Source organism: Pyxicephalus adspersus, chromosome 6, assembly GCF_032062135.1.
Source record: "Pyxicephalus adspersus chromosome 6, UCB_Pads_2.0, whole genome shotgun sequence".
Lineage (NCBI taxonomy): Eukaryota > Metazoa > Chordata > Amphibia > Anura > Pyxicephalidae > Pyxicephalus > Pyxicephalus adspersus.
The window spans coordinates 796,661-803,098 of NC_092863.1; the positions used below are offsets into that span (position 1 = coordinate 796,661).

The 6,438-nt window shown below is 45.2% G+C and overlaps 1 protein-coding gene and 2 long non-coding RNA genes across 3 annotated transcripts in view; 1 reads left to right on the forward strand and 2 right to left on the reverse strand.

The window, feature by feature from the left end:
* Nucleotides 1–3: 3 nt before the first annotated feature.
* LOC140332865 (uncharacterized) overlaps nt 4–6,438 on the reverse strand; it is a 359,753-nt gene continuing 353,318 nt past the window's right edge. The window contains exon 2 of the long non-coding RNA XR_011921235.1: nt 4–204. This is a non-coding gene — a long non-coding RNA (uncharacterized lncRNA). The remainder of the gene's footprint in view (nt 205–6,438) is intronic.
* PRKCA (protein kinase C alpha) overlaps nt 1,211–6,438 on the forward strand; it is a 104,921-nt gene continuing 99,693 nt past the window's right edge. Inside the window, exon 1 of the mRNA XM_072414084.1 lies at nt 1,211–1,227. The gene's annotated coding sequence lies outside the window, so the exon portion shown is untranslated. The remainder of the gene's footprint in view (nt 1,228–6,438) is intronic.
* LOC140332864 (uncharacterized) overlaps nt 4,298–6,438 on the reverse strand; it is a 7,249-nt gene continuing 5,108 nt past the window's right edge. Inside the window, exon 3 of the long non-coding RNA XR_011921234.1 lies at nt 4,298–4,535. This is a non-coding gene — a long non-coding RNA (uncharacterized lncRNA). The remainder of the gene's footprint in view (nt 4,536–6,438) is intronic.

A 6,438-nucleotide genomic window follows, 5' to 3' on the forward strand; every position in this document is an offset into this window, starting at 1 on the left:
CTCTCCTCTCCTGAAATACTCTGCTGGAGGACTCTGCTCCTTCCTCTATAACTCTCCTCTCCTGTATTACTCTGCGGGAGGACTCTGCTCCTTCCTCTATAACTCTCCTCTCCTGAAATACTCTGCGGGAGGACTCTGCTCCTTCCTCTATAACTCTCCTCTCCTGAAATACTCTGCGGGAGGACTCTGCTCCTTCCTCTATAACTCTCTATACCCCGCTCCTCTCCTGTATTACACTTTGCTGCTCCTGTGTCCCCTGGGGTCCATGTACCTGTTGACAGTTGATGTGTGGCTGTTCCTCTTTGCTCGGTGGTTGCTATTTAGCCCTGGGGGTGTATAATGAGTGTGTAGATTTGTGTACACAACAATGGTGCGTTGTGGTTTCGGGGTCAGAGGCTATGTGTAGTTTGGTGTGACTGTAGCGCAGCTCTTGTGCTGTTAGAATTATGAGTTGGGAAATCTCGGGGTCACCATTGGGGAATGTGTCAGCCAAAGCAACATTGCAATATTCTCTTCCTGTAATATCTGTCCGGGCCCCTCATTCCTTACAGGACATGGACAGGAATTTGTGTTGTGAGTTTGTGGTGATCCCTGCATGCAATCCCTCCTGATGTGCGTATAGCGGCTCCCTATATGATGGCGGAGTCATTGGCATCTCCAATCTTGGGGTCACATGGTTGGTCAGTTCACCATTGTGCTCTCAGATTTGTCTCCCTCCCCTCCTGTGTGTGTTACCCGGCCATGCTACATTCTCACAGATGTTTGTGCGTGGGAACTGCGTCCGCCTGGACCGAGCGCAGTAAATAACATTGCTGTCAGTGTAATGGGAAACACACACATGGCTTACAGCTGGGGACCCCACTGGTGGCCGCCATATTGCCCACTGAGGCCTAGGAAAAAAGGGCAAAGCTCCGTCTCCCACACCTATTTATTCTGTAATTTGCTAACCATTCCGATCGTAGACAGAGCTGCTCAAATCCCCGGCTGCATCATTCACCCTGCACGTATGTGTATATAGTAATGTAATAATAACACAACATACCATGTGACCTATACATGACCTGTGAACCTATGTCATATGAATATATATATATGAATGGGCTCCCATCAGTGAAGGACTTTGTTACATTTGTATTGTGTGCTCTGTGACGCCATTGGAACAACCAACTAACCTTTCCAATTCTTCTCATTGCAGGGGTTTCGGGAAACAAGGATTCCAGTGTCAAGGTAAGAAGTTTTATTTTAAAGTATTTGGTTTTAGTACGCTGGCCAAGCTAGCCATTTTGTGGTCTGTGCTTTACAAGATACCCGAAGGATCTCCTAACGTCCGCTTATCACCCAATGATCAGTGCGGCACTGGTAGTGACAGGTCCTCTTCTTTAATAGCCATGGTCAGGATGGGCGATGTTTATAAAATTAAGTGCCACCTCCGGGCCCGGCAGGGCAGCTTGTTTTTCTACAATTGCCACCCGCCATCCCGGGCCATACTTGTGCTCTGATCTGCGAGAAGAAGAATTCTTTTGTTTGTGGCGGTTCTGGATGTGCGAGTGGGCGGAAGGAGAGCGAAGTCACTCGCTATTCACGGGGGGATTGCTTTCATGTAGCTCTGCGTGTTTTCCCCTCGCTCGCTTCATGTTTTATCCATACGTTGCGGGAGAACGCTGTGTGGCACGGCCGCGCTGCATTCTTATACTCAATATGATGATTAATTCAGCTTTATGGCTCCCGGCAAAAAAAAATGACTTTGTTTCTGGTGAGAGCGGCCCACTCATTATATCGCCATTCTGTAAGAATGATTCTGCGTCCTCTCCAGGCCCTCTAAGTGGGCTTCAGAAATATCTTTGGGTGAAATATCCCAGGCAATGTTGGGAATTTATGTCTCCATGGCCCCTGAGTGAAATGATTAAGGCCGGGGAACTCCAATAACCTGACAGGTCCTGACACTTCTGTTATGACAGGTACACTTTAATTGTAAAGGACGTTTCATGTTGCATGCAGCTTTCTATTCTTTCCATAGTCAAGCGTCACATTCTGGTGGAAATGAAGAGGGGTCACGTTAAAGGTTGTGCGGGGTCTGTACTGTGGACTGATAATGGACACCTGGCTGTCCAATCAGCAAGCTCGGGAGGCAGGACAAGCTGGAATATTTATTATTTCTCTTTATCTGTTACATGTTTGTGGTTGGTTTGTTGTGTTGTTTGACCTTTATTTGAGTGGTATCAGAAGTTGTTCTTTCACAAGGCCTTTTATGTTTTTGTGTCACTAGAAGTTTGCAGCACCTCACCCCTAGTTTTCCCCAGCGCTGTGCAGAAATTTGGGAATCAGAGATTAGTGGAGATTTCAGGGAATTGATTGTTAATTGTCTTTTGTTACATTTGCTAGTTTTCTTGTAGAAGTTCAGTGCGTGGTAATCCTGGGATTTATCCTGACCTCCGAGTGCCCGGCGCCAGGTGTCTACTTGTATCTAGCCGACTGCTGGAGCTCCGTCCTGATTGGTGGAGACGGATACTAGAAACTGGATGCTCATTATCGGAGAATATTTCTATATGGGATTCTGAACTCCAGGGAAACCCCAAAATACATGCATGAGAAATGTTATTCCTGCAAGAAGATTTCGGAGTTCGGAGATGTACACAGCTTTCATTTGTGTTGTTTCTGCAGTATAAGATGAGATCTGATTGGTTGTTGTGGGGCAGTACACACAGTACACAGAGCTGCCGTGTCTTGGTGATCCATGGAATGATTTAATACTTCTTGCTGTATCTTTTCCTACCTTCAGGCCATGATTCAATGTATTTGCACGGTGCGGTGCGTTGTTCCTGGTAGTCGCCGGGAGGGGACGGCGGTAACACTCAGAGCTGGTGGAGTACAATGGTGCCAATGTGACACGCGGAGCCGCTTGGCACAATGGACCATTGCCAGCTCCCAGCCCTCAGCACAACTCTGCATCCTGCTGCCAGGAAAGTCTTTCTCAAGTCTAAGATCCGTTACAGAGTAAATACAAAAATCATTCCCCCGGCTACATTGTCTGTATACCTCAGGGGCCAACTTCACACCCACAGGGACCCCGTGGGGTTTACTATTCAGTAGCAGCTCCCTGGATATACTACAGACACTCCTTAATGTGGCTGCATTACTTTTCTCATTGGAGATCCTATCAGTAATGCACTTCCTGTAAGGTGACAACCCCTCACTGTACGGCAGCGGATGAGGAAATGTAGTCACCCAAGTCCTGATTTGGTCTACTAGTGCAATCCATAACGTGTGCAGGAAATGATGATGACACTGGATTTCTGGTGGGAACTACAGGTATTGTCAGTGCTTGCATAAGAAAACGAATGCAGCCACCTTATCTAAGGACTGTTTGTGTGACAGAGGGTTCTGACCTTTCCTGTCTGTAAATAATTATTTCCAAGGTTTTAGCACTTGGTGACCCGTCATGACTCCGCCATATATTGGAGGTCAGTAGATGGTCAGACAGCCTCGGCTGCTCTGTGCTTTTCCAGGGAATAACAGTGACAGAGTCCCGGAGGAATGTTATGTTCCTTCTTCAATGATACATTTATCTCTTCCCCTTGGCGTGAGAAGTCTCTCCGCATCTGCAGCATTAGAACAGCTTGTTACTGTATGATTGTAAGGTTATATAGCACCATCATCTGCTGTAGTGCTGTACAGAATACAGTATAGACAATACAATTGGGGGGGGCTGGCCTTGTGAGCTTACAATCTAGCAATAAGTACGAGAGAGTGTTCAGTTCATGCAAATAAAATCCCCATGTATTTCTCACAAGATTCCCGTCCAGGTTTTTTGGATAATTTTTTATTATTAGAGATATAAATGAGATCCACGCGCTGCCCGTTATTTCCACGTCTCTCTGACAATTATTCATGGTGCATGATGGCTAATTAGCGAGTTTAATGATTCAGCAATGATTAGACTCAGCGCCTGGCCAGAATAATCTGCGCTGGATGAATACGGAACGTCACGGACGGATCTCTGGGCCGACGGAGCTGAACGGGTTATTGGAACATTGCCGGTGTCCGGGCTGAATATTGATAAAAATGTATTTTCATTTCATCTGGGCTTTCCCAGGAGAACGTCAGTCCGTACATAAATATGTATAGACATCCTGCTTACCATATCAAATGGCCGAGACCGCCAGAGCAACGCGCCGTTCTGAGCTTTGTGACTGCGCGAAACACCGGCGGCGTCAGCCAGAAACAATTTATATGATTTTAATAAATAATCCCATATACAGGATGGCGTTACTGTAGCATCACAAATCATAAACTATCACCATGTATATTAATACTTTATTTATCCTTTTTCTATATCAGTGTTATTGATCTCCTAACGGCCACTTCCTGTCTATATGCACTCACTCCAGGCTCGGCTGCACATCATTTCTTTGGGATTAAAGTCTAGGACCGCGTCTGCTCAATGTTCATCATCTCATCCACTTGTAGTTTCCAATGCACGGCTGTGACTATTACATTGGGGACCGCTTCTCACATAGCAATATCGGGGTTAAGGCCTGGTGAATGTAAGGAAGGATTGAGGTGATGATTCAGATGAATGTACTAAGCAGAATCTGTTATGGAAATGTTATCATGTGACATCTATGCCCATACAGAGGGTGTATAGAGAAACTATTGTACTCAGACAGGATGCTGGAGGGAGTTCCCCTTAATAAACCCATGAGAATCATTTCTTTCAGGTTTGGTAATGTGATTAGAGAGTGCTGAATGCTCCCAGACCTCTGTGTGTGGGTTAAAGAGCACCTGTCTCTTCAGCAACACAGGAGCTCATGTTGCTGGGCTGAAGGTATGAGAAGCCTTAGACTTTACCATTGACACCGTGCCGCCATATTGATGCTTAGTTACCACGGCTGTATTCTGAGATGTGTCAGTCTTTGCAGTGACATTAGTGCATATACATGAGCGGATTAAAGCATGAGCGTGGGGTTAACGTTCAAAGCGCGGCCCTGCATCTCTCATCGCAAAGCGTCCCTCTTGCTGTGCTCAGCAAGCTCCAGGGACTCTCAGATCGCTTTTTCTTGCTTGGCAGCCGTGCAAATTTGTGTGAATTGTGACCTTTAGAAAGTATTTGCCTTTCCACGTTATTTATATTTAGCCCGGCTTTGAGAAGTTTAGAAACTTTCAGGCTCGCCTACGAGGGGAGAGGGGGGTGAATTCTGCTTCCTTGTAAAAGTGAAACTACACATTGCCCCCCATAGGGAAGAAGCGCTCATACTGATCTCACAACATGTTTCTCTACTGTTTAGAATGTCTGCTTCATTTCCAGCCCACATCAATGTGTGACTGCCGCTCAGATCACACCAATCTGCAAATAAAGGGCCACAACTTGGATTACTCCTTCCTAACCCTTTAGTTCTTTGTTGTTTCTCACTTTTACTTTCTTTACTCTTTTCTCTATTCTTCCCATTGTCATTCTTTCTTTCCTCTTATTTTCTCTTTCTATGTCTCCTCTCTTTCTTTCCTTTCCTATATTTCCCTTCTCTATTCTTTCTCTTCCCTTTCCTCATTTCTCTCTCCTTCTCCCTCTCTCTCACTTTTACTTTCTTCTGCTCCTTTTCTCTCCCTCTCTTTGCCTCTCTCCTTCTCCCCCATTCTCTTCTCCCCACCCTTCCTTTCATTCTCTCTTTTTGGGACACTCAGTAGGAAACATTGTATGCTGTGTGATTCAGCCATGGATTTGGTTCATTTGGAGACTTGCACACAGTTTTGTGTAGTAACATGTCTGCTCTGCCCTTATGATAGATATTTCTCCATGGCAGAGCTATGACTGACACAGCGAACATCACAGCCTTTGCTTTATGTACTATCTGTAGTAATCATGTTTTTTGTAGGAAAATCTTTACATTTAGCAGCCATAAAACTAATCTTTAGAGCACATTTAGTGTAAGATTGTGGCTTGCTCTATGTCACATTATGGCAGTTTTCTCTGGAGAGCACAGATCTTGGAATGAGGAGTAACAGGGACCCCAGGGCCCACTTAAAGCTGCAGGCATTTAAAGCGCTATATGACCAGTGGCCCCTCGGTGACCCCCATTTGTGACCCATTTATCACTCACAGGCTATGTTTTGTCACTGAAAATGAATCTAAGTTCAAAACAAGCAGAGATTACTCATAGTGTGTACAGTAAATACATTCCGTGCCTGTGAGGTGTTCATCAACCAACCTTCAACCTTCTGTGCAAGCAAGAAATTAGAAATGTTCAAATAGTTTTCACCCCACCTAAGTCTGAACTTTACTTAATATGCTATGCAAGAATGGTCACCTAATGTTATTGTGTTATATCAATGTTTAATAAGTGTGTGACTGTGGGGGGGCATTAGAGTGTCAGCTCCTCTGTATAGAGACTGATGGAAGTGGCTAAGTGTTCTCTGTACAGCACTATGGTATATGTCAGAGCT